The sequence below is a fragment of the Pelodiscus sinensis genome, chromosome 6 (genome assembly GCF_049634645.1).
Source record: "Pelodiscus sinensis isolate JC-2024 chromosome 6, ASM4963464v1, whole genome shotgun sequence".
Taxonomy (NCBI): Eukaryota; Metazoa; Chordata; order Testudines; family Trionychidae; genus Pelodiscus; species Pelodiscus sinensis.
Window position 1 is genome coordinate 46,691,552 of NC_134716.1, and position 23,001 is coordinate 46,714,552.

General features: G+C 44.9%; 1 protein-coding gene across 4 annotated transcripts in view; it reads left to right on the forward strand.

The window, feature by feature from the left end:
- The first annotated feature begins 10,822 nt into the window (after positions 1-10,822).
- The window catches only part of SPIN1 (spindlin 1), a 116,933-nt gene continuing 104,754 nt past the window's right edge, over positions 10,823-23,001 (forward strand). For 2 of the 4 annotated variants that reach the window (XM_075931859.1, XM_075931861.1), the window contains exon 1: positions 10,823-11,097. The gene's annotated coding sequence lies outside the window, so the exon portion shown is untranslated. The other 2 variants (XM_075931860.1, XM_006131895.3) reach the window with 2 other exon arrangements.

A 23,001-nucleotide genomic window follows, 5' to 3' on the forward strand; every position in this document is an offset into this window, starting at 1 on the left:
CTATGACTGGAGAAAGTCTTTTGAAAGATGAGACCCCTCTGCATGATGAATAGTCACTTATGTTTTAAAGGGGTATCTGGCTAAGAGTAACTTTCCCTCTTGACATTTATTAGAGTATCTCTTCAATAGTGTGTCATTAGCTCGTATCTGCTAAGGGCATGAGATTATTCATTTACAAAAGGGGATAATGGAGTAACTATGCTTGAAAAAGGTGAAGGATATTGCTAGTAGGAGACAACATAATGGATGGATGCACACAAAGTTATGTCAAAATGGCTAGTTTTGCCAGTACCGCCTTTTAGTGTAAACCTACACAATGTAAATTTTCTGCTACAGCTCCACTACTTCTCTGGTACTGATCACTTTTTTAACTCATTCCACTCTTTTGAACTCACTGATGGATGAATTAGACCAACAGTATAAATGTCAATGTTTCAGCTTCTAAATGTGAGCCATCTTTAGCTGATTCTCCCCCACCACTTCTCAGGTTTAGGGATTCTGTGTTTCTCATTCCAGACAAGGTTGTGAGTTTTTGCAACCTTATTTCTCTGGGAGCAGAGGAATTTTGATCTGAAGTCAAATGGTGTGATTTTAGAATAGACAGAGCCTTAGAAATACACTGGCTTATAGAAAGCAAATAGGGCACTTTCCTTTGCAAGCTGGGCCTTTTTCACTTGCTTCTGCAGAATGTAGGCTGTCATTAAAAATAAACAAAGCCCCAAATCTGCAGAAGTATTTAGGAACCTAACTTCCATTCTTTTCCCTGCAAGTTAGGCACCTACACATGTTTGTAGATTGGACCAAAACCTTTTTGATTGGGAATACCTTCTGAATGTGAAAGTCATTACTGTGATGCTGCAGACTGATATCCTAAAATACTAGAGACATATGAACTTGCTTCATTCATATCATTGAGGTGTTATTGCTAAAGCCGGCCACAGTGACACTTATTTGATCCACACATACTGTGAAAAACAATGGAATCAGAGAACCCTGGTGTGACACTACACTCCATATTTGTCATAATATTATTATGGTATGATTATGGCATAATTATGATGGTTTTTGTATTCAATTGGTCATGTAATGCGCCATTGGGAAAGTTATGATTGGCTAACTATGATTATCCTATTTGTATGCATATCTCTATGTGAAGTTATGAATTTTGACTATGGATCTGTTTTTCAAATGGAAAACTCTAGAAAACACCCACAGCTAGCTTTTCAGACACAGTGATAAACAAACCAAACAGTGCTAATGGCTCATTGGTAAAGACAATGGGCTGTGGAATAGCAGAGCCTTTCTGTGGACATTTCTGCCAGCCTTTAAGTAAGTGTTTCTCAATTGGTGCTCCGCGGACCTCTGGGGTTCTGCAAAGCGAAAGCAGGGGTTCTGCGAAGAGCCGAAACTCCCCCGCCGCCTTTGAAAGAGAGAGAGCCAGCTAGCCAGCTTCTTAAAGAAGCAGCACACTTGTTTCCCGTTCCTCCCTGGCAATGCAGAGGCATAGTGACGCAGGGGCAGAGAGAACAGTTGCTCCTGGCTGGCACACTGGAGGGTGCCGGACAGGAGTAACCCCATGTGACCCACAGCGGGGCGGGAAGCACTTCCCCTCCCCAAAGGAGCCGCCACGTGGTGCCTGAACAGCTGGGGCTGTGGCACCCAGCAACTTGGTTCCGCCACCTTTGTGCGGGAGGCCATGGGGGGAAGTCAGGAGACCCGGGTCTGTGCAGCTCCGGCTGTGCAGGCAGCACTCTCTGCCCTGGGACTCACCGCACCCTCCCCCGCAGGATGACATCGCGGAAGTAAGTTGCTGGAGTGCAAGAGCCTCTACTGCTCAGGCAGCGCACACGCCAGCTGTTTGAGGAGGGGAAGTGCAGTCGCACACTTCCCATAATCCAGAGGTACTGCAGGGTTCCCAGGTACTGGTCCCAGCTGCCCCTGTCCCCTGCCCAGACCCCCCACGAGTACCTTGTCTCCTTCCCCCACCAGCACTATCCTCAGAACCCAGCAGCACCCTGTCCCCGGCCCCAGCACTCTGCCGCCCACCTCAGGACCCTGGCCCTGACCCCAGCACCTTTCCTCTCACCCCAGCACCACCCTGACCCCAGCCCCAGCACCCTGCCACCCACCCCAGCACCCAGCACCACCCTGTCCCCAGCCACAGCACCCTGCCATCTACCCTAGCACCCAGCACCACCTTGTCCCCGGCCCAGCACCATGCCACCCACCACAGTACCCAGCACCACCCTGTCCCTGGCCCCTGCCACCCAACGCAGCACCCAGCACCACCCTGTTCCTTGTCCCAGCACCCTGCCATCCACCCTAGCATCCTGTTCCTTGTCCCTAACACCCTGCCACCCAACTACACCCTGGCCCCGGCCCCATATTTTATTTAAAAATGAAACCTGGCCAACAAACCCCCATCTGTCTGCAGCATCAACACATTCCTGAACACACACCCCGACCCTAGATTTCAGCCTATCATACACTGGAACCCCCTGTCCTGAGCCTCTTACATCCCCAAACTCCTGCACATCCCCACATCCTCTGTCTTCTGCCACAACACTCCTGCACCATTCACACATCACAAATCTGTGTCCTGAGCCCCTCACATATCCAGCCCAAACTCCTGCATCCTCACATCCACAAGCCTGTGACTTGCTCGGTACCACAACCTTCCACCTTAGCCCAACACTCCTAAGCCTGGAGCCCCCTCCGCAAGCCAGCATTCCCTTCTCCTGCATCCAAATTCCCTTCCAGAGCTTGCACTTCTCACCCCTTCCCATAGCCAAATCCTTCATTCCCACCCCAGAGGCCGCACCTCCTGTCTCAACCCAGTGAGAGTGTATAAGGGCTGGGGATTGCAAGTGATGGAGAGGAGGGGAACAGAGAGGATGGGGCCTCAAAGGGGTGGGGTCTTGGGGAAGGAATGTGATTTTCATGCATTGGTGGGCCTGCCTCCCCCCTCCTTTTTTTTGTTTTGCTTGACAAACCAAGGGGTTCCTTGAAATTCTGAAAAGCTGAAAAGGGTTCCATGGCCAAATAAAATTGGGAAACACTGTTTAAGTAATAGCTGCTGTGACTTTGTAAGGGCATGTGATCAGACCAAATGTCTCTGCACTTCATTTTGGGTACCTGTATATTTCCATGAATGGGGCTGAGATCTGCTTTTTGAACAAAGGGTTCTCACCATATGCTAAAGCTATATAAGGCAAGGAGTGGTATTATCTGCTGTTCTTCTCTCTCCACTACTCAACACCTAAGAGAAGCCCCTAAGGAAAAGGACTTGGAATGGGGGAGAGGAGCTGAAGCTGCAAATTCATATAAAATCGTTCCAGGATTTTAGGCATCATAGCAATTATCTCTTTGCGATGATGTGTAATCACCTACAATCTGTCTTTTTGTAGTTAATACATTTTTTTTTGTTTTAACCCAAAGCAGTGTACCTTTAAGTGAGTGACAGGGGGAGAGGGAGAATCTCAACTTGGTTACCACAAGTATGTATATTCCTCTCCACATTGAAGGAGAGGTGAATTGGATAGTAAATCAAAACTGGTCGGGGGCAGGGGGCAAGTGATCAGGGCATGCCAGTACAGATCTGGAGTCCTAGACTAGGGGTTATTTCAGCTGAGCCTCTCTATTGTTGGTTCATACAATGGCTGCTCAGCCTGAATGTAACTGCAGCTGGGTGTGTCCCTGCCTGTGTGAATGCTAGTGTAGGACCAGGAGTGATCTAAAGCTTGTCCCTACAGTACAGTGTGAGAGGTAGCCTACTCTGGTGAGTCAGAGGGCTCTGTGGTACTGCATTTCCAGGTGGTACACCCAGGAGGAGCCCATCACACCCCAGATAGCAGTTATACTCCATCCATATGACATATCTTAACCATATTGTAACCAGGTCATTTAATATTCATGTTAGTAATAGATGCAACAGTCTATGTGTTAGTGATTCACCCAGAAACCATCATATTCCTCATTTATATAAGATCTTACATTTAACACATGCCTTGCAAGGTATCGGGGGAAGATTATGAGATGCTGAAAGTAATTTCTCTATCGAGGTTTGTATAATAGAGGTTTGTATATTATTAATGCATATGAAGTTATGAGACTGTGTTGTATGGTTGTCACTAAAGCATGCTGTAAGCTGGAGAATCAGCCAGATATTAGCTGCCCAGAGATAACAGAAAGGACAGTGGCCAACACCGAGGCTGTGTCAGGCAGCTATCCACAACCACTGTCCAGCATTGTCCAGCTTCAACTCGATTTCTCACCTGCATGAACCACACCAGACATGCCTGGGGTTACGTTCTCCAAGCACATGGGACTGAATGTATAAAACAGAAGATAGTGACCAAATGCTGGGGCTTTCTCCAACCTATGCTAAAAGCAACCAGGACACTGCGAAGACTCAACTGAGGGGACTGACCCAGATTTCAAGGGTGAAATCTGTGTACTATGAACTTCAATACCCAGTGAGGTAAAAAAAACTGCTTGATCTAGTTGTCCAGCCTAATAGGGTTGAGTATTTAGACTGCATACTTATATTTTCTTTTCTTTTGATAACTATGCTGACTTTTTGCCCAACACTTCTAGTGACTTGAATTCTAATTTTTGTAATTGATAAATTTCTTGTATTGTTTATCTTTGCCAGTGAGTTTGCATGAAATGCATGACAAATCTGCTCAGGTTTTACAAAAGTGGGTGTATGTCCACTTTTCACGGATGAAGTGGTGAAACAATTAATAAAATTGCACTGTTCATCTTGAGCAATGAAGAACAATGTATTCCTGGGGTAAAGAGCTGGGAGCTGGGGAAATTTGGCTGGTCCTTTCTTTGTGTAATTTATAGGTGGTTCTGGGAGCATTTATGAAATCTAGCTAGGTGCATGGGGCTCCCCATGTGGTTGTACTGAATGAAGGCTGCACCTGGATGGGTTTGTTGACACTGGAAAGACATTGGGGGCATGTCTAGACTTATGAGAAGATCAATGTTTTGGAGGTCGATCTTCTAGTATTTGATTTAGCGGGTCTAGTATAGATCTGCTAAAGCAAACACTGATGGCAGCCCGCACTAGCATTCAGTACTCCTCCTTCTGCAAGGATAAAGGGAAGCCGACAGGAATATTTGCTCCCATCGGCCTCCTGCAGTGTGGACGGTAACACGGCTCAGTTTAAGGTAAGCTGACTCCAGCTATGCATTTTGTGTAGCTGGAGTTGTGTACCTTAAGCCAACCTGCCTGGTCTGGTATAGTATAGACCAGGTCTGGGAGAGAGAACCCAGTCTGGAGACAGTTAAAAGGGCACAGCTATCTGTGAAGGAAGTTATGAGCTGTTATTGTGGGGTTGTTATTGAAACATGCTGTTAATTTCTGAGCTGTCCACTTCTAGCTCTTCAGTGACAACAAAGGAGATGACCCACACCCAGGCAAGTGCTAAATGACCATTAATCAACAAGAGAGATGTAAACTAGAGATTTCCAGTTCTATAAAAGAATTGTGAAAGTATCACACAATGGGGATTTCTCAACTCTGTGACTCAGAGAGGCCCACCAGAACATGTCTGGACTAGTAGTTTCCAGGACTGAAGCTATAAAACAGGAATGGGGAACCTTTATTGGGTTGGGGGTTGCTGACCCACAGACAAATCAGTTGAGGACTACACAAAAGTGAGAAGCAACCTACCCCCAAACAAAAACACCTCACTCATGTGACCCTTGATTGAGAAACAGAAAGACGCTCCCCGCTTCCCCTCACACACTAAAGCGTAGGGGGCCCAGGCTACTAGATTGTGTGGGCCCCATTAGGCTCTGGGGTGGGGCCAAAAATGAGGGGTTAATTGTGAGGACTTGGTGGGTCTGAGATAGTGGTAGTGTGCAGGAGTGAGTTTGGGGTGTGAGGGCTGGGCAAGGGTGGGGTGCAGGAGCAGAATGGGGGTGCATCAGTGGACTGGAGTTTGGGGAGTTACAGGGCTGGAACTTAAGCACCAGATTCCTGGTGCTGCAGGGGGAGTTGTGAGCCTCGGGGGCTGGATTCAGGCAACCCAGCCCCCAGGCCATAGATTCCGCATGCCTGCTATAAAAAAAAGGGGAAAGTGGCATCATAAAATTACCTCTTCCTACTCTGAAGGCAACAAGAACACTGGGAAGATGAAGATTTGAGCTGAGGAGACTAGTCTGAGGCTGAGAAGGAAAGTTATAAATGGTTGTAACCTTGCTGCAAAATCATAGGGGAGAGGAAAAAAAGCTTGAGCCAAACACTGCTTAAAAATAAGTAGTCCTGTAGCACCTTAGGGTATGTCTACACTACCCTCCTAGTTCGAACTAGGAGGGTAATGTAGGCATACCGCACTTGCAAATGAAGCCCGGGATTTGAATTTCCGGGGCTTCATTTGCATAAGCGGGGAGCCGCCATTTTAAAAACCCCGCTGGTTCGAACCACGTGCAGCGCGGCTACACGGGGCTCGAACTAGGTAGTTCGGACTAGGCTTCCTCGAGGTGTACCGGTAGTTCGGAATAGGAAGCCTAGTCCGAACTACCTAGTTCGAGCCCCGTGTAGCCGCGCTGCACGGGGTTCGAACCAGCGGGGTTTTAAAAATGGCGGCTCCCCGCTTATGCAAATGAAGCCTGGGAAATTCAAATCCCGGGCTTCATTTGCAAGTGCGGTATGCCTACATTACCCTCCTAGTTCGAACTAGGGGGGTAGTGTAGACATACCCATAGATACTAACAAAAAGATTATTAATGTTTAGATTGTATGCTTACTTTTTCTTTTCTTTGCTTACTATCTCTGACTTTTATGTCTAACACTTACAATCATAAGAATGGCCATACTGGGTCAGACCAAAGGTCCATTTAGCCCAGTATCCTGTCTGCCTAATGTGGCCAATGCCAGATGCCTCATAGGGAGGGAACACAACAGATAATCCTCACATGATCCCTCTTCTGTCACCCATTTCCTGACAAACAGAGCCTAGGGCACCATTCCTATCCATCCTGGTTAATAGCCATTGATGGGCCTAACCTCCATGAATCTATCTAGCTTTTTTTTTAATAACTTAAAATCTATCTTTTTTATGCTAATAATCTTATTTTAATGTTTTTATCCTTACCAGTGAGATTGTTTGTTTGAAGTGCTTGAGGAATCTGTTCAGGTTAGAAAGGCTGGTGCCTGTTCACTTTTCTTTGGCAAGCTAATAAGTTTTCATTGTTCAAGAGGTCTTGAGCTGTGCAAGACAGTCTATTTGTAAGTGCAAAGCAGAAAGGGACTTAGGAGACTTGCTTGTGTTTTCCTGCATATAGTTCATGAGTGGCTTGGAAAACATTCATGCAACATAGCAGGGTATGCCTCTGCATGTTAACAGTTTCTGGAGGGATTTGCTGCTCATCACTGACAAAACAGTGTGAGAGTCTGGAGAATTAGGGGGACACAGCAGTTCCATGGTTCTAGGTTGTATCTGTAGAATCCCATCACAGTGGTTAGTTCAGATTACTGCCTCACCCATTCACCCAGTTTTATCATTGGTTGTTTGGCAGAGAAGAGTATGTTTGATTAGATTATGTTTTTCATGTATTGCTTGCATTTGTAAAGCTGTGAAAAAGTCTTGATTTTATGTTCTTAGGTGAATGAGTATTATTAGGTGACAATGGTGTTCTTATTTTTTATGGTTCCATCTGAAATCTTTGTTTTCATATCTAACTGTATGAGGATTATGTTCTTTTGAAAAAAAATTGGAATCTTTCACTGGGTCTTTAGCTGACTACCTTGTGCAGATCTCATAAATTAAACAGACAGGTCATACTGTTCAGAGTGATTTTCAGGGAACACGGAAGTGCTGCAGGAAATGATCTTAATGACTCAATAGGAGACACTTTCCCCTGTGAGTCTAGTGAAATGTAAAACAACGATGCTATCCTTTGGATTACTTGTCACTTTCCACAAGAGGTGTTGCTTCTGGTCTGAATTGTAGGTGAAATTCCAAGCTCTCACAGGGAAGTTTTCCACTCGGAGCTGAAATTGGTGATGTGCAGTAAGAAAATTCATAGTTATTTTATTTTAAAAATTTACACAAGCTCTGTTTCTTTGGACCATAGTAAGAAGAAACTGCATTTATATACCAGGATTCCCTACAAAGGAGAGTTAAGAAACTATTTCCATCTCTCAAGAGCTTTTCTTCTGGTGCTCATGCAGAGATCACATTACATCCAATGTGACTGTTTAACATACCTTTGACTGAGCTTGCACCCTTTGGCTGTGTCTAGACTGGCAAGTTTCTCTGGAAAATCAGCCGCTTTTCCGGAAAAACTTGCCAGCTGTCTACACTGGCCTCTTGAATTTCCGCAAAAGCACTGACTTCCTAGTGTAAGAAATCAGTGCTTCTTGTGGAAATGCTATTCTGCTCCCGTTCAGGCAAAAGTCCCTTTTGCGCAAAGCTTTTGCGCAAAAGGGCCAGTGTAGACAGCTCAGATTTGTTTTGCGCAAAAAAGCCCCGATCGCGAAAATGGTGATCGAGGCTTTCTTGCGGAAAAGTGCGTCTAGATTGGCACGGACGCTTTTCCGCAAAAAGTGCTTTTGAGGAAAAGCGTCCATGCCAATCTAGACGCTCTGTTCCAAAAATGCTTTTAATGGTAAACTTTTCCGTTAAAAGCATTTCCAGAAAATCATGCCAATCTAGACACAGCCTTTTAGTTTGAAAACTAGGATCCCTTGTTAGCTGACCCTTGGATTCCCCTGGATTAATACTACTTGAATTTACTGAAGATGACTTTAATAACCCAGTCCAGGGTTCAGTCCAATGACATGAATAGGAATATGTGTGGTGTTGGGTGAAAGGTCTTCAACCTCTTTGTGGAAGATGAGAAGAAATGTAAGAGAAACTTAGCTGCAAATTTCCTGCGCTTCTAGCCTTTAGATTTAAAAAAAAAAAAACATTCTGCTGTTATTTTAAATGTCAATGTGTTCGGAATCTTCTCTTTGTTCTAATAAAGATTTTTGGCTCGGAATACACTTACATTTGTGCTATCCCAGTTTCCCCAGTCGAGCAATTTTTATCTAAAACTCTTCATTTCAATGCAATAATGAAAATTTAAAGTTTTAAACTTGAATTTTTATATTCACAACATAGCCCTTGCCTTCTTACATCCAGTAGTCTTAGAACACTCATATATCAATGACTGCATTGGAATACAATATATGCAGCTGCATTAGAATCAGGAAGTGAAAACAGAGTTGGGAACTAGAAATAACTAGCCAATATCAGTATACTTCAAAAGTAGGGGTAGGGAGGAGTTCTTCCGCCAGAAATGAAGCAATTGCTTTCAAAGATGTTGAGAAGCAGCAAGTGTATTTGTATACTTAAACAGTAATATTTTACAAGTTTAAAACAATGAATTAATTTAGAGTTATCATATTTGAACTTTCAAAAACCATATAGTATATAACACATTAATATGTGAGTTGGTAGATACTAATACAGCTATGTTCCCTCTCAGGAGAGTCCTCTTTCTTTGAAAGTTCAAATATGGTAACCCTAAATTCTACTCTCATTATGTGAACATTACAGGGCAGTTTTTTCTGGTTTTTCTAGGTTGGCCTAGAGATTAATGAGCAGGGATACGGAAACATTGCCCTTTTAAGGAGATGGAATGTGGGGAATTCTGGCTTTTTATAGTAGAGCAGCTGTATTTCTCTATTTGTGCAACTGATCTTTCCCTTCGATGAGTGTTAGTTTTTGCAGAAATTACCAGAATCTGCCCTTTATTGCAGTGAGGAACAAGACCCAGCCTTCTATCTACAATGCCACTACACGTTTTAGTGATAGAAATGTAGCCGTGTTAGTCTGGGGTAGTTGAAGCAAAATGCAGGACAATGTAGCACTTTAAAGACTAACAAGATGGTTTATTAGATGATGAGCTTTCGTGGGCCAGACCCACTTCCTCAGATCAAATAGTGGAAGAAAGTAGTCACAACCATATATACCAAAGGATACAATTTAAAAAAATGAACAAATATGAAAAGGACAAATCACATTGCAGAACAGAAGGAGGATGCGGGGGGGTGGGAAGGGGGAGGAAGGAAGGTAAGTGTCTGTGAATTGCTGATATTAAAGGTAGGGAGAGTGGGATGTTTGTGAGTTAATGGTATTACAGGTGATAATTGGGGAAACTGTCTTGATAATGGGTGAGAAAGTTCAAAGACTTGTTAAGTCCTTGTCGGTAAGTGTCGAATTTTAACATGAATGACAGTTCAGAGGATTCCCTTTCAAGTGCAGATGTAAAAGGTCTTTGTAGCAGAATGCAGGTGGCTAAGTCATTTAGAGAGTGTCCTTTCTGGTTAAAGTGGCAAGAAACTGTTTTCTCTTTGTGATCTTGTCTAATATCTACACGTTTTGCACTTTTTCCAAAGTTTAATGCATTCCGTTCTGCAGAGGGCACAGAGGAGCAAGCTTTTTAGCAACCTGGCTGCATGAGCTTCCCGGGGTTACGTGGAGAGCTCTGTGGCCAAGCTGCCCTCAAAGTTGGGGCATCCACACCCCACGTGCCACCTCCCCGGAAAGGCCGTTAGGGTCAGGCAGGGCCAGGCAACTCCGGAAGGGAGGTGGTGCTGGCCGCCCCTGGCGCGTACTGCGCAGAGAGCTCAGTACAGCGAGGGCCGGCTGCTGACCACAGCACGGGGCGGGCAAGCTCATTCCACGCAGGCGCACTGTGGTGAGCGCAGGCTGCAAGTGGCCATGGAGGGGAGGGGAGCTTCCTGTTCTCCTGTCGCAGTTAGGCAGGCGGAGTGCGCCTGCGCGCGGGAGGTGGCGGTGGAGGAGGGCGGGGCTGTATTTTGAACGCCTGGGATGCGGGTGGCTCACTATTTGGCAGGAAGGTGAGGAGGCCTTTACCCTGGCCGCGGAACCAGCGCGGGGAGCGGCGGCTCCAAATGTGGCAGAGGCGAGCAGCAGGCAGCGGCGGCAGCGGAGGGGGGCACGCGAGAGACGGGGCGCAGCTGTCCCCGCGGCGGAGCTGAGCGGCCTGAGGCGGGGGGGCTCCGGCAGCTGCAGCGCTGGCACCCCCAGGCCGCCCGCCTGGCACCCGCGGGCCCCGTCCGGCCAGCAGGTGAGCGCGAGGGAGCGGAGGGGGAGGGGGAGAGCTCGTCGCGCCGCCCTTGGCCTGGCCCAGTACCAGGGCGCGCCGGAGGGAGTCGCTGTGGGGGGAGCCGGAGCCGCCGCTCCCAGCCTCCCCCTCCCCCGGGGCCGCTATTAGTTATTTATTTGCTCCTGGCTCGCCCCGCCCCGGGGCCCCCTCCCGGCCGCCGCGAGCGGCTCAGCCTCGGGGCCCCGCTTCCTCCTGGGGCGTGCCGGGGAGGGCCCCTGTGTGCCCGCTCCCGGCCCGCCCCCCACGGGCCCTGGGGGAGGGATCCCACCGCCGCCTGCCCCGGCACCGCTCTCCCCCCGCCTCCCGGCTGCGCCCTCCTGCCCAGCTCGCGGGCTGCGGGCCCCGCACGGGGGAGGGTCCCCTGGCTGGCAAAGCCCCAGAATTCAGCCCCGCTGCGGCGTGTGTGTCTCTTCTCCCCCCCCCCCCCCCCCCCCCGGCGCAGGGGACCGGTGCCCGCTGGGGCACATGGGGTTAGCGGGGCCTGGGGGGCGCTGGTGTGGCGGCGGGACTGAGCCCGGCCCCCCGCACCGGAGCGACGCGGCGCTGCCGCTGTCTGAGACATTCCGTGTGCGCGTGTGTGTGAGCGCGCCTAGCTCGGGCTCTGCTGGCTTCCTTTGTCTGCTGCTGCCGCCGCGCTCCCCCTCCTCCCTCTCTGCCTGCCTGCCTCGGTACCTCTCTCCCTCCCGCCCCCTCGCCCTTCCCCCTCCCTCTCTCCCTTCCTTCCCCTCTCTCCCAGACTCCAAGCGCTGCTGCAGCTGCAGGTTTGTAAATACTGGACCAACACACACACAACATGGCTGACGCTCGCCCTGCTCTTCCACCAGGCTGCTCTCTTCTGGCTCTCTCCGTTTCTTAATGTTTCATCCGTCCGTGCTTTTCTGTCTCTCCCCCCATCCCTAATCTCCTTCCCCACCCCCTCCGCCCCCCCCAAAGGAGGAAAAGCAGTTCACCCTCCTTCTTGCGCGCATGGCGGGATTTCAAGGGTAAGGATCCTTGCTTTGGCAGCATTCTCCTTTCGCTTTGCTGTTTACAACAAAATGAAACCTAAAATCAGAGGGAGCCCGGCAAGGCCCGGGGCGGAGGGAGGGAGAGGGAGGTGAATGGGGTGAGCCCTGCTGAGTGAGGCTTGTTTGGAATGTGCGTGTCTTTTTCTCTTTAGGGAGGTGGTGGGGGTGGGGGGGAAACTGATGCACCAAAATGTTGGCAAAGATGAAATGCTCTGTGCTGCACTTGCAGAATGCTCTAGAGCAGTTTTTTTTGTTTTGTTTTGTTTGAAGAATATGGCTCACTAGAAAGATATCAACTCAATACAGTCCCTTGAAAAAGAACTGGATGACTTAGGTCAGAATGGGTGTTTAAATAAAAATGATAATGTAGGCTTTTGGAATTTTTGTGTATATCTTCAATACAGTATTGAGGTGCTACCATGCCAAAAGATCCAAAAACTGAAATGGAAGCTTGCTGAATCCTCTTTTGCAATGCCAGGTTTGTTGTACAAACCTGTTTGCCCTTGTCATGACCACATCATGGCTGAAGGATGTTTTCTTTAAGAAACATGATGGTGGGTATGCCAGAAATCTGAAACGCATTGTGAATTTCAGTGTGCTGTGTTGAACTGCAACAAGAGAGCATGCCTCTGTCCTACTGGCTCCAAGACTTTTGAGTCCTAGCACTGGGCTAACATTCAGTCCCATACCCTTACATTTCAGTTAACCACAGCACCCCCTACTGGCTTCCAGAAGAATTCCTCGAAGTCAGTCTATGAATGATGAATTTCTAAATTAGATGTCAAGCTTATATTTTCAGGCAAATTCTTGTGCATATTTTCCCTATTATCTGAAGTAGTGTTGATTTTTTTTTCCCCCCTTAGGTTTGTTTTAGCCTAGGAAGATGAAGGAAAACAAGTCCTCTTAATAATGACTTTCTAGTGCTTCCCAGGCATCTTGGTACATGTTGCGACTTTAGTAATAAACATTTTATTTTCAAAGTTTAAATTTACAGTATAATTCTGTTGGTGTATTGTCTGCAATGCAGCTAACGTAGTTGAAACTAAAATTATTTTGCCGACTTGGATAACATGCACCATTGCAGATTTTTCTGGAATCATTACAGTTACTTACTGATAAGCCTAACTTCCATTAATAAATATCTGACTTGTGCTCCAAGGTGACATTTTAACTTTTTGATACTGTGCTTTGCTTTTAAAGCTTCTGGGTGAGAAACAGACTGATATGCTTGCCTTTGTGTAGGTTTTGAGATACGGTTAAGTGGAATTAGGTATGATGTATTTTACTGGCTGTGTCAATTTTCTATAATTTGTACCTCTCTTACAAAATGTCAGTTGAGTAGAACTGAGGTCCAAATTAGAAGATCAGTTTGGAATGTGTATCCTCTATATTTCCTGCAATGGAGGTATTGTGGTTTTCAGTTATTTCTTTAACCTTACAAAGTTCTTCAGTAATAGACGTGGAACCATTAAAATTTCCTAAGAGAAGTAAACTACTAGACTACAGTGCATCATATATCAAATACATTTCAAAACTGCAATTCTTTTTTTATTATTATTATTCTGTCTTAAAAGCCTTCACCAGTACTATGCATGTGGCGGTCCCATCTCTTTCTTAAAGGCCTGTTAATATGCAACTGCCATCTTGTTGAAGTAAAACTAACGTGATAGACTTATATGTAACTGTTTCAAGATAATTTAAAGTCAAAATGTTTACCCACATAATTCACCAGTGAAAACTGGCATTTATGTTGGAGCTGGATTTTGCTCTCTAAGCTAGGTGCTAACTTTTCTTGCAGTTGAATAAATGCAGTTCATGGTTGCTTAGTGCTGTTGTAGACTGCCTATAAGTAACTTTGTATATCCTGTATGCTTTACAAAATGAATGTTTTTAGTGTGTTATAGAGAGAGATCAATTACTTCTTTCTCAATAGTGTTCCATAGGGAACTGCTTGGATTTTCTTCCCAACTTTTCTCTCTTTTTTTTTTTCTTTAAATTCAAATAGAGCAGGTTGGGTACCATTGGAAGACTACTTCTGGGAGTTGGAAGTCAAATAAAATATAACATTCAAGAAGCTATCAAGGTTATTGTGCTTGAAATGCGAAGTGTGATATTAGTGGAAAAACATAGAACAGGACAATATTCATCAAGATTTATTATAAATTACTCATTAACATAACTAAAACAAGTAATATAAGTAAAACAAGATTGATAGGGGAAGAACATGTAAACACTTTATTGATAGGCTAGCAGGAGGGGGTGAAAAGTGGGAAACTTATAAACCAACCTATTAACATTTTTTTTTATTCGTGGATTTTGGTGCAAACAACAACCACCATTGAGTATAGTTATGCATTTTAGCACAGAGCTTTACAAATGATTAAATGGACTTTGAATGTATAGGCCATTTTAATTCATGTACTCTTGAATTCCTCCAGCTCTTCTGTTTTAGCTGTTAATATGGTTGTGTCAATAATACCCTTCCATCATTCATCTTATTCTGTATCTTCCTCCCAATAACAGCTTCCAAACCCTTCTTGCCATATTGAGATTTAAAGAAACGTTGTTGATGCAATGTCTGTTAATCTTGCTTTAAAATATTTTAATTCATTATAGATAACTTCATTAAATTCCAACTTGTTTTGCCAGATAGAATTAAGGTTTTTGAAGAGCAAGACAGAACAGCTTATCTTTTCTATTAAAGGTCTGTTATTGTAAACAAGTTGTGCTTTTGGTTTTACTCACAAACTTATCAGGGAGTTCAAACTGACTCTGTTAATATGGGCAGGAAGGTATTTTATACATAACCTTGTGGAAACTTATTGTGATGGTATGATTGAAGACACAATTTTAGACCATGCCCAAAACTATCCTCATGTTGATGTGTCCAAATGATGTTATCTGAAAAATGCATAACAGGTTTATTTTGTTTCTATCTGACTGTGTAGTATTGATGTGATGGTGCTTTAGAATATATGAGAGGAAGTACACTTTCAGATCAAAATGGCAATAAAATACTTTCATTGACTCCATTTCATTCTGTATGTAAAGGATTCATCTTCATTCTTTGAAATATTCTTGTGGTGTTTTCGTTGTTTAAAACCACCCAAAGAAACAAACTACTATGTTGGATGAGAGAGAACCTCCCTTTTACAGAGGATTTAAGTTGATTTATTTTCTCATCTTCAACTTTCTTTTAAGTAGTTGGCATAGATAGGTAGCTTACACCTAGAAGGTTAATCATTTAGCTTGCTCTTACCTAGAACTTAAAAGATTTCTGGTTATAGCTCTATTAAAAGCTGTAGGTTTGCACATGATGGTGTGGTCCATTTTCAAACTCAGAGAAGCCTACCTAAACATCAACATACTGCATAACAAAAACATGAATCAGAATTAATTTTGAGTAAATGTCTGTATTCTGTTCCTTCCCCAACATACAGTAAATGAGTTTTTTTAAAGCAGTCGAGGGATTTGTCATAATTTTCATTAAAAGTTTAATAGAAGATGTCTATAACCACCAGATAACTTTGAATAGCTCAACCAAGGCATTCACTTTGAATTACTATCAATATCCAGGATTGTTTTATCATACGGATGAATGTTAAATATTGAACCAAAACAGGCAGCCAAATATAAGCCAGCATAACTCCTAATTTAATAATGTAATTGACAAATGTTGAAAGTATTTCCCAGACTGGAGGCGCTTTCTCGATGTTCCTTTTCTGAAGTGTATGGCATGGAACTGGTATGGTTCCATATTAAGAGAAGTCAAACATTTCCTTCATCTACCCTTTAACTTTTTTTAAGTGTATTGGTACCTCCAGCTCTCACAGGCATCTACAGTGGCAAAAGCTTACGTTGTAGAATACCTTAATTTTCAGTATGGGGTTCTAGTGTCTGCAGATCTTTGCAAGGTGGTTATTGATGCCTATAGAATTATTTTACATTAATACTAGGGGGCTGAGCCCCCTGTTCGCTACACTCACCAACTCCCCTCCCTCTCTAGGCATCCCTGGCTCTTCCCCCCAGCCACTGAGGAGGGTCGGGCCAAGGCCGCAGCGTAGGAGCCCCTCCTCCCTATCCAGCCAAGGCCACGTCCGCCCAGACTTCCCCTCCCTTGCCACTGGGGCAGGAGGAAGCTGCACAGCTGAGGGTGGAGGCAGGCAACACTAAACTATTTTTTTTTTCCACTTTACAGCATTTATTTCCTAAAGCATTCTTCAGCCATTCTAGACTTGCAGATAAAATTTTTGGGGTTGTGGATGAAGATGCCAAGATAAGACATCTGAGTCTTTTCAGTTAATGTATTTTTCAACTACCCCAACTGTTATATTGTGAGAAATTTTAGAGAAATAGAATGTATAGCTTATTGTTCAAGAAGCTAAGGTCGTGAACCACGGATGGTATTTTGCAAACATCTAAAATAATTTATTTAAAACTTCAGTAACTATCCTGTAACTTTTCTTTGTTGCTGAATGTGTGTATTGTTTAGAGCCTGTTCCTGCAAGTGTTTACTGTCAAATATAGTACTTATTGCCATGAGAAGTCCGTGGTCTTCAAGGCAACTATTTATGAGCATTGTGTTTGATAACAGATGTGTGCATGCTAAAGCTCTTAAACTGCAGTCTGTCTGGAGATGAAACTCATTTTGTCCCCTCCTTCTCTCTCCAGACAGAGTGATGCTGGCATGTTAAAAAATGTCTTCTATGAAGTAGCCGTTTTGATTTCACACTTGTGCCATCTAACTATTTCCATGATGGTGACTTGTGACATCGTAGCACTTAAATCTAGGACGAATGTCTTGTCACAGTTACTAGGCTATCCACACCTCTGACCTTCCTTGGTCTTTGCAAATTGTCTTCTATCCAATCTCACTCTTAAGTCTCTTTGCATAGAATCACATGATTTTACCACACTCAGGAGTTGGCCTTGTTCTGAAGTACAAACAGTGATTACCTGAGTAGACCAGAGTTGTTTTCTGTGCCTGTAGTTGTGCTCCTCAGAAGCAGTGGCAGTCATGGTACCCAGTGACCAGACAGCATCCTTATAAAACAAAGTATTCTGTATGTCTCTAGAAAAAAGTTTTTCCTGACAGGCGTCTGAATGACGACATCCCTCTCTGTGGCCACAAAAGCTGCCAGAGAGAGGAAGAGTTGGCAAGTATAGTAAGTAGAGGGTACAGCCCCCTGTTTGATTTATAATCAAAGCATTACAGAGAAAACAGATTTCAAAACAGTAAGCAGTTCATATGCACATCTTCAGATTTGCCATCCCTTTGAATTTTGGGAAGGCTTCAGATTACTTGAGGCACACTGCCGAGCCCTTTTGCTGTGTATATCCATATCTGAACTCGTTGACAATTTTTCTCCCTTCCAATAATCCTTTTAACCATTTAGTGACCTTTGACTTCCATTCCCAGCCTTGGCAAAACAGCCATGTAACTTCATCTAGAGCAGGAGTTCTCAAAGCAAATTTTTGATGACCTCAGAGTGCAGTTACTACCTCTTGCTGGTGGCCACCAGGAAGCTTTTTTTTCCTAAAAATACTTAGCTTTAGGAAAAAACAAATATGCCTGTATATAGATGATTAAAATGGATTTTTGAGTTTTTTGCATATTTGATAATAAAATGTTATGAAAAGCAATATGTGTATGTAAATATTGCTTTTCGCAGCATGTCCTGGGAAGTTAAAATCTGAATTGGGGCATGAGGTAGCAGAGGTTGGGATGATATGGGGGTTGGGGGGATGTGTCTGCACTGTGTGATCAGGGGTGTGAATTGGTGCCTGAAAGAGGGAGGAAGGGGATGGTTAGAGCCCAGGGTTGGCATCTTTAATCCCCAGGGCTGGGGATTAGCACATGCTGCCATGTAGGCTGGGATTGGCACCCCTAGCTTGTAACCATTGCTGTGTTATTGTGGATCAGCACCTTGGGTTGGTGCTTCACGGCTGCACCTGCTGTTGCAGAGTCAGGGTTAGAAGTTAGTGGCCTGGGTAGGCACCTACTGGAGCTTGCTGCTGTGCAATTGGGACTTGACATTGGCATCTAGGGCCAGCACCTGCTAGAGCCTGGAGTTGGCAACTGTTGCAGTGTGACGAGGGCTGGGGATCTGCTTCTGGGTTCAGGACTGGTGCTCGTGGACAGCATCCACCAGAACCCCGGATCGACATCCTGGCGCAGTGGCCGAGGTTGGAGGTTGGAGTGTGCAGCTGGGGGTCAACCATGGTTGGGTTGGGAGTTGGTGCTTGGGGTCTGAGTCTTCTGCCGCACAGCCAAGGATCAGCGTAGAGGTCCAGCATGTGCTATAGCCTGAAGCCATGGCCGGAGATCTACACCTACAGCCGGAAATCGGAGCATATGGATGAAAGTCAGTGCCACATTCCCCATATCTTTTCCATCTAGGTGCAGAATAATTTTATGTTCTCCAAGGAACACGTGAATATGCACCACCAGTAGAAAGAAAAACCTAGCTGTGGGAGCTCTGCTAATCAGCAGAGTGGCATTGGAATCTTTTCCTGAGCGGTTGCACAAGATCACAACTTACAGGGAATCCAGCACTGCATGACCAGAGACAGGGACTGGAGTCTGTTGCTGAAGGTCTGGGACTTGGAATCTGAAGCCCTATGGCTGAGGGCCAGAGATGCATGGCCAGGGTTGGGAGTCAGTGCTTCAGACTTCAGGGTTAAAGCTGGATGTTGTGGCTTGAAGCCCAATAGCTGAAGCCTTGGTCTTCAGCCAGGCTCCTTAAATTCCTACTCCCTGAAAGTAGAAATCACCTTTCTCCTTCAGCGTTGCGAGACCTGCAGAGTGGTGCATCCAGGAGCAATAGGGGAGAGGGGGAGTGGCTGTTGCATTGTGCTTCTCGTTCTTCCCTCCGTGTCCCCAAACCACAATCCAGAAGACTCTCATGGACACATGGAAAACCCCTGGCAGCTGCCAAAATGGCTGCATTTGATAAACAGTGAGCTAAGGCCTGGAAATAAGCCCTTGTTGTGAAACTGTACTCATTCCCAACAGTTTTAAAGAGATTGCTTTCTTGCTTATTCCAGCAGCTGTCTGTTGAGATAGAGTAGGAACTTCCCAGTTGTGGTAAGTGATCATGATATCCCATCCATTCACTTCTTAGCAGTTTAAGAAGGTGAACCAATGAAGCCTGGGAGCAGCTGAGCTAGACGACATACATTTACACAAGAAACTGGTAACCCTGTATATCTCACTTTACCTCATAGACTAGATAACAGTCTACATTAATAAAGTTTAATATCTGTATTATTGAATAGCAGTAGCACATCAGCAACAGGTGTCTGTCTTCTGCACAGTTAGAGTGGACTATATTTGCACATATTTGGTGCAAAAATTGAATGGTTTACAGTAAAACTCCCCAAGTTTGTTCTAAACTATATGAAGCTCTCCTGTCCTAACATAGCTGCTGTCTTGTAGCTTTCTCTATAACAACACATTTCTGTTTTTTTACAATACTTTGGATTCCTTCTTCTGAAAGAGAGGTAGCTATCTCTCCTTTATATTTCAAAACACTTTTGCTCAACTTTGAATCCTACAAAAATGTAAAAAATTACCCTATGTCATTTTAGTCTTTCTTTCCATGTCTGGAAACAAAATCGAAGGGGAGGGAGGCGTATCTGACACTCAATCAGTTTTGGCAGTCTTTTATGAACTAGTTCATGTTACTCTTCTCAGAATTCTGGTTATCTTATTAATGTAAGTTGTTCTATTAATGGTCATTTTCTTAATGTCTTCTATTCCATGACCACCATGTTGTGTAACCCAGTGGTGGCCAAGTTGATCATTATAGTTCTTGTGTGATAGAGCTAAAGAAAAAATGGCAGAGTAGACCAGGCTGCTGAAGATGCCTCTTGACAAGTGGAAATACAAAGTGACAAGAGATGTGAACCCCTTTTACTTTGTGTCCTAAGTAATATTAAATCCAATTCACTTTTCAAAGTTCAAAATGTAAGCATGACATCTACTTAATAGAATGTTCTGCTTTTGTATGTCCTGACTTTCAGTACTCCTAAATATTGGTCTTGAAGACCATGTAAATAGATGGTAGGTGTTCAACACCTTTTGAAAATCAGACCACTGATCGTAAAATATATTTTGATTGTTGGCACTGCAGAGTCAGTACATCAGCAAAATGGTGAGCTGGATGCTCTTCTAGCTCACCTGTCAACAGAAATGTTATTTAAGTTTCAGGGTTAACTGTATCCCTCAGTTATCTGGCATTGGCTTGCCTACATATTAAAAAGTACACAATTTGCTCCACAGTATCTTTCCATTTAATCATCTTTAGTAGTAAAGTCACAGCTTAAAAACATATGTTTTGAATGGTTATTCCTTATGGTCAGGGCTCACCAAGCGGCAGCGAGCCCCACTCGCCAGCCGCGTGGTTCTGCGCATGCGCAGATCGCTCTGTGCCAGCTCTTCCGGGTTGTGGCAAGCCGATTAAGTTATTTGTCCAGCCTTGCTTATGGTTACAAGTAAAACCTATAACAAAGATGGGAACATATAAACCTATGTTTACAATTCCGATTTGACACTGTTTTTATGGGTAGTTGGTTTCACTTTTTGCACTTGCTGCTTGTGCAAGTCTTTATACAACAGCAAGTCAGAGAAACATACTTTTTTATTTTAAATGTATGAATGTATAGAGAGAATGATGTAAATCCTCTGTTTGGGTTCTGTAGGAACTTTTGAAATAAGCAATTGATTTTTGCTGAGGTAGCAATGGGTACAGGAGATAGTCGAGAGTGGTTTGCTCATGTGCACTCTCAGGCTGAACCTGCCCAAGACCTGAGAGAGGAGGGAGATGAGAAAATTCACAAGCTTAGGGGAAAGGGGAGCTAACTACAGATTGGACCTCCCTGGTCCGAAGCCTTTGGGACCTGACCGTCCCGGATGAGGGATTTTTCTGGACCAGGGGAGGTCATTTCTGGCCCCCCCTGCCACTGCCCATCTCCCTAGCCTTGGTCCAGCCCAGTCCACCTGCTGCCAGCCCCGCTGCCCTGCCCACCACACTGAGCAGCTACTGCAGCCATGGCTCCTAGCCCTACCAGGCAGCTGTGTACTGGGGCTCCTTGCTCACTGGGCAGCTGCATGCTGCAGCTCCTACCCCCACCAGGCAGCCAAGCACTGGGTCTCCCAGCTCCACTGGGAAGTCCTGCTGGCAGCTCACTGCAGGCTGCCCACTGCCCTACCGGCCCCACAGGGCTCTCTGCTGCTGGCTTTCCACCCGGACTCTCTGGTCCTGCAACATCCATGCTAGACCACGGATGTTGCTGGACCAAGAAGTTGAGAGAGTTTTAACCTGTAATTTGTTAGGTTTTTTTTTTAAGTACTGTGTTCTTGAAAGACAATGCAGTTTTCCCCCTTTTGTATCACTTGCTTTTCCCTCCTCCAATACTCTGTGATCTAATAATTTGTAGGACATGTTTCTTTTCAAATTCCTGAAGGTGAATTAAGTTCTATCCTCACCCCAGAAAAAGGTATTTGGTTCTTTTTACATCAAGATAGCTCTCTTAATATAAAATCCTTGAGGAGACCAAGCACAGATAGTTTTGACCTAGCTCAGCTCAATCACAGCTGGGGAGTACTAGATTGACTTTAAGTACCTACAATGAGATTAAAGTTATCTGTGCCCTTGGTCTCTTCTAGGATTTTACATTGAGGTAGGTGCCTTTTTACATTGTTAGCATTTTTTTGTAATGAAGGCATAGCCTTAGTTTCACACAAGCAGGAGGAGAAAAAACTACAAACCTAAGAGGAAAAGGAATGCACATTTCTCCTTATTCTGACCTTGCCCAGAAAAAGTTCCAAAGAAAACATTTAGAATGGAGACCTCCCTCTCATTGTTGAGTCCTTAATTCTTTTGCTTTTCAAGCCCACTTTTTAAATTTTTAATTGATTTTTAGAGCAGGCAGTCTCCTGGTTACTCTGCTTTGTCCTTGAGGAGCTGTTTCTGTACACAGACTATCCTTTTCTTTCAAAATATTACAAAGTTGAAAGTTCCAGCAAGTTAAAAAGTGACCAAGTCTAGCATCTTAAATATTCTTTTGTTGGTGTAGGCTATTGTATGTAATTTCACGTCATACAGACTTAATGTAGCCCCAATTATTTCCTTGCCATTGCAGGGGCCTAAGGCACTTGTGTACCTTATTCCACCTCTTCTCTTCGTATGGCACATAATCGTCTTCTGTGGGCTGTAAGACTTTGATTCAGCTTCAGTTGTTGGGTTTAATGGCGTGCAGGGTTTCTAAGTAGTTGGTAGTCTGTGATACCAGGAGGTCCCTTCTGGCCTTATATTCATTAAGAGTCAGAGATTAAATACAAGATTGGGCCTCTGATCACAGGTGGAGTTGGTATTCATTTGCTCTTTCCCTCTCCCCATCGTGAGTAGATTTCAACCGTGCGCCCTGTTTACCGGCGCCGTGCACATGTGCAATGCGGCTCGTGCACATGTGCAGTGCGGGACTGGTGAGCGGCTTTCACAGCCGTTTGTCAAGCCCTGTCCATGCATATACAAGTTAGAACTCCCTGGTCCAGCACCCTCGGGACTTGTCTAGGACTGGTCATGGTAGTTTGCCAGACCAAGGGAGGTCTGGGAGTGGGGTGGGGAGGGGTGTTAGCCACCCTACTCCCCTCCCCCGCTCCTGTAGGGCTCCTTTCCCTAGCAATCACTCCCCAGCCTTCTGGCTTTGGGAGCTGTGGTAGCCTCGCTTCAGTGCTCTGCAGCCAAGCTGGCTGCAGGCTCCATTCCAAGTTGCCGGCAACCTTTGCCACTGGGGTTCTCTAGTCCCGCAACATCTGTGGTCCTTTTGGACCACAAATGTTGTCAGCCCAGAG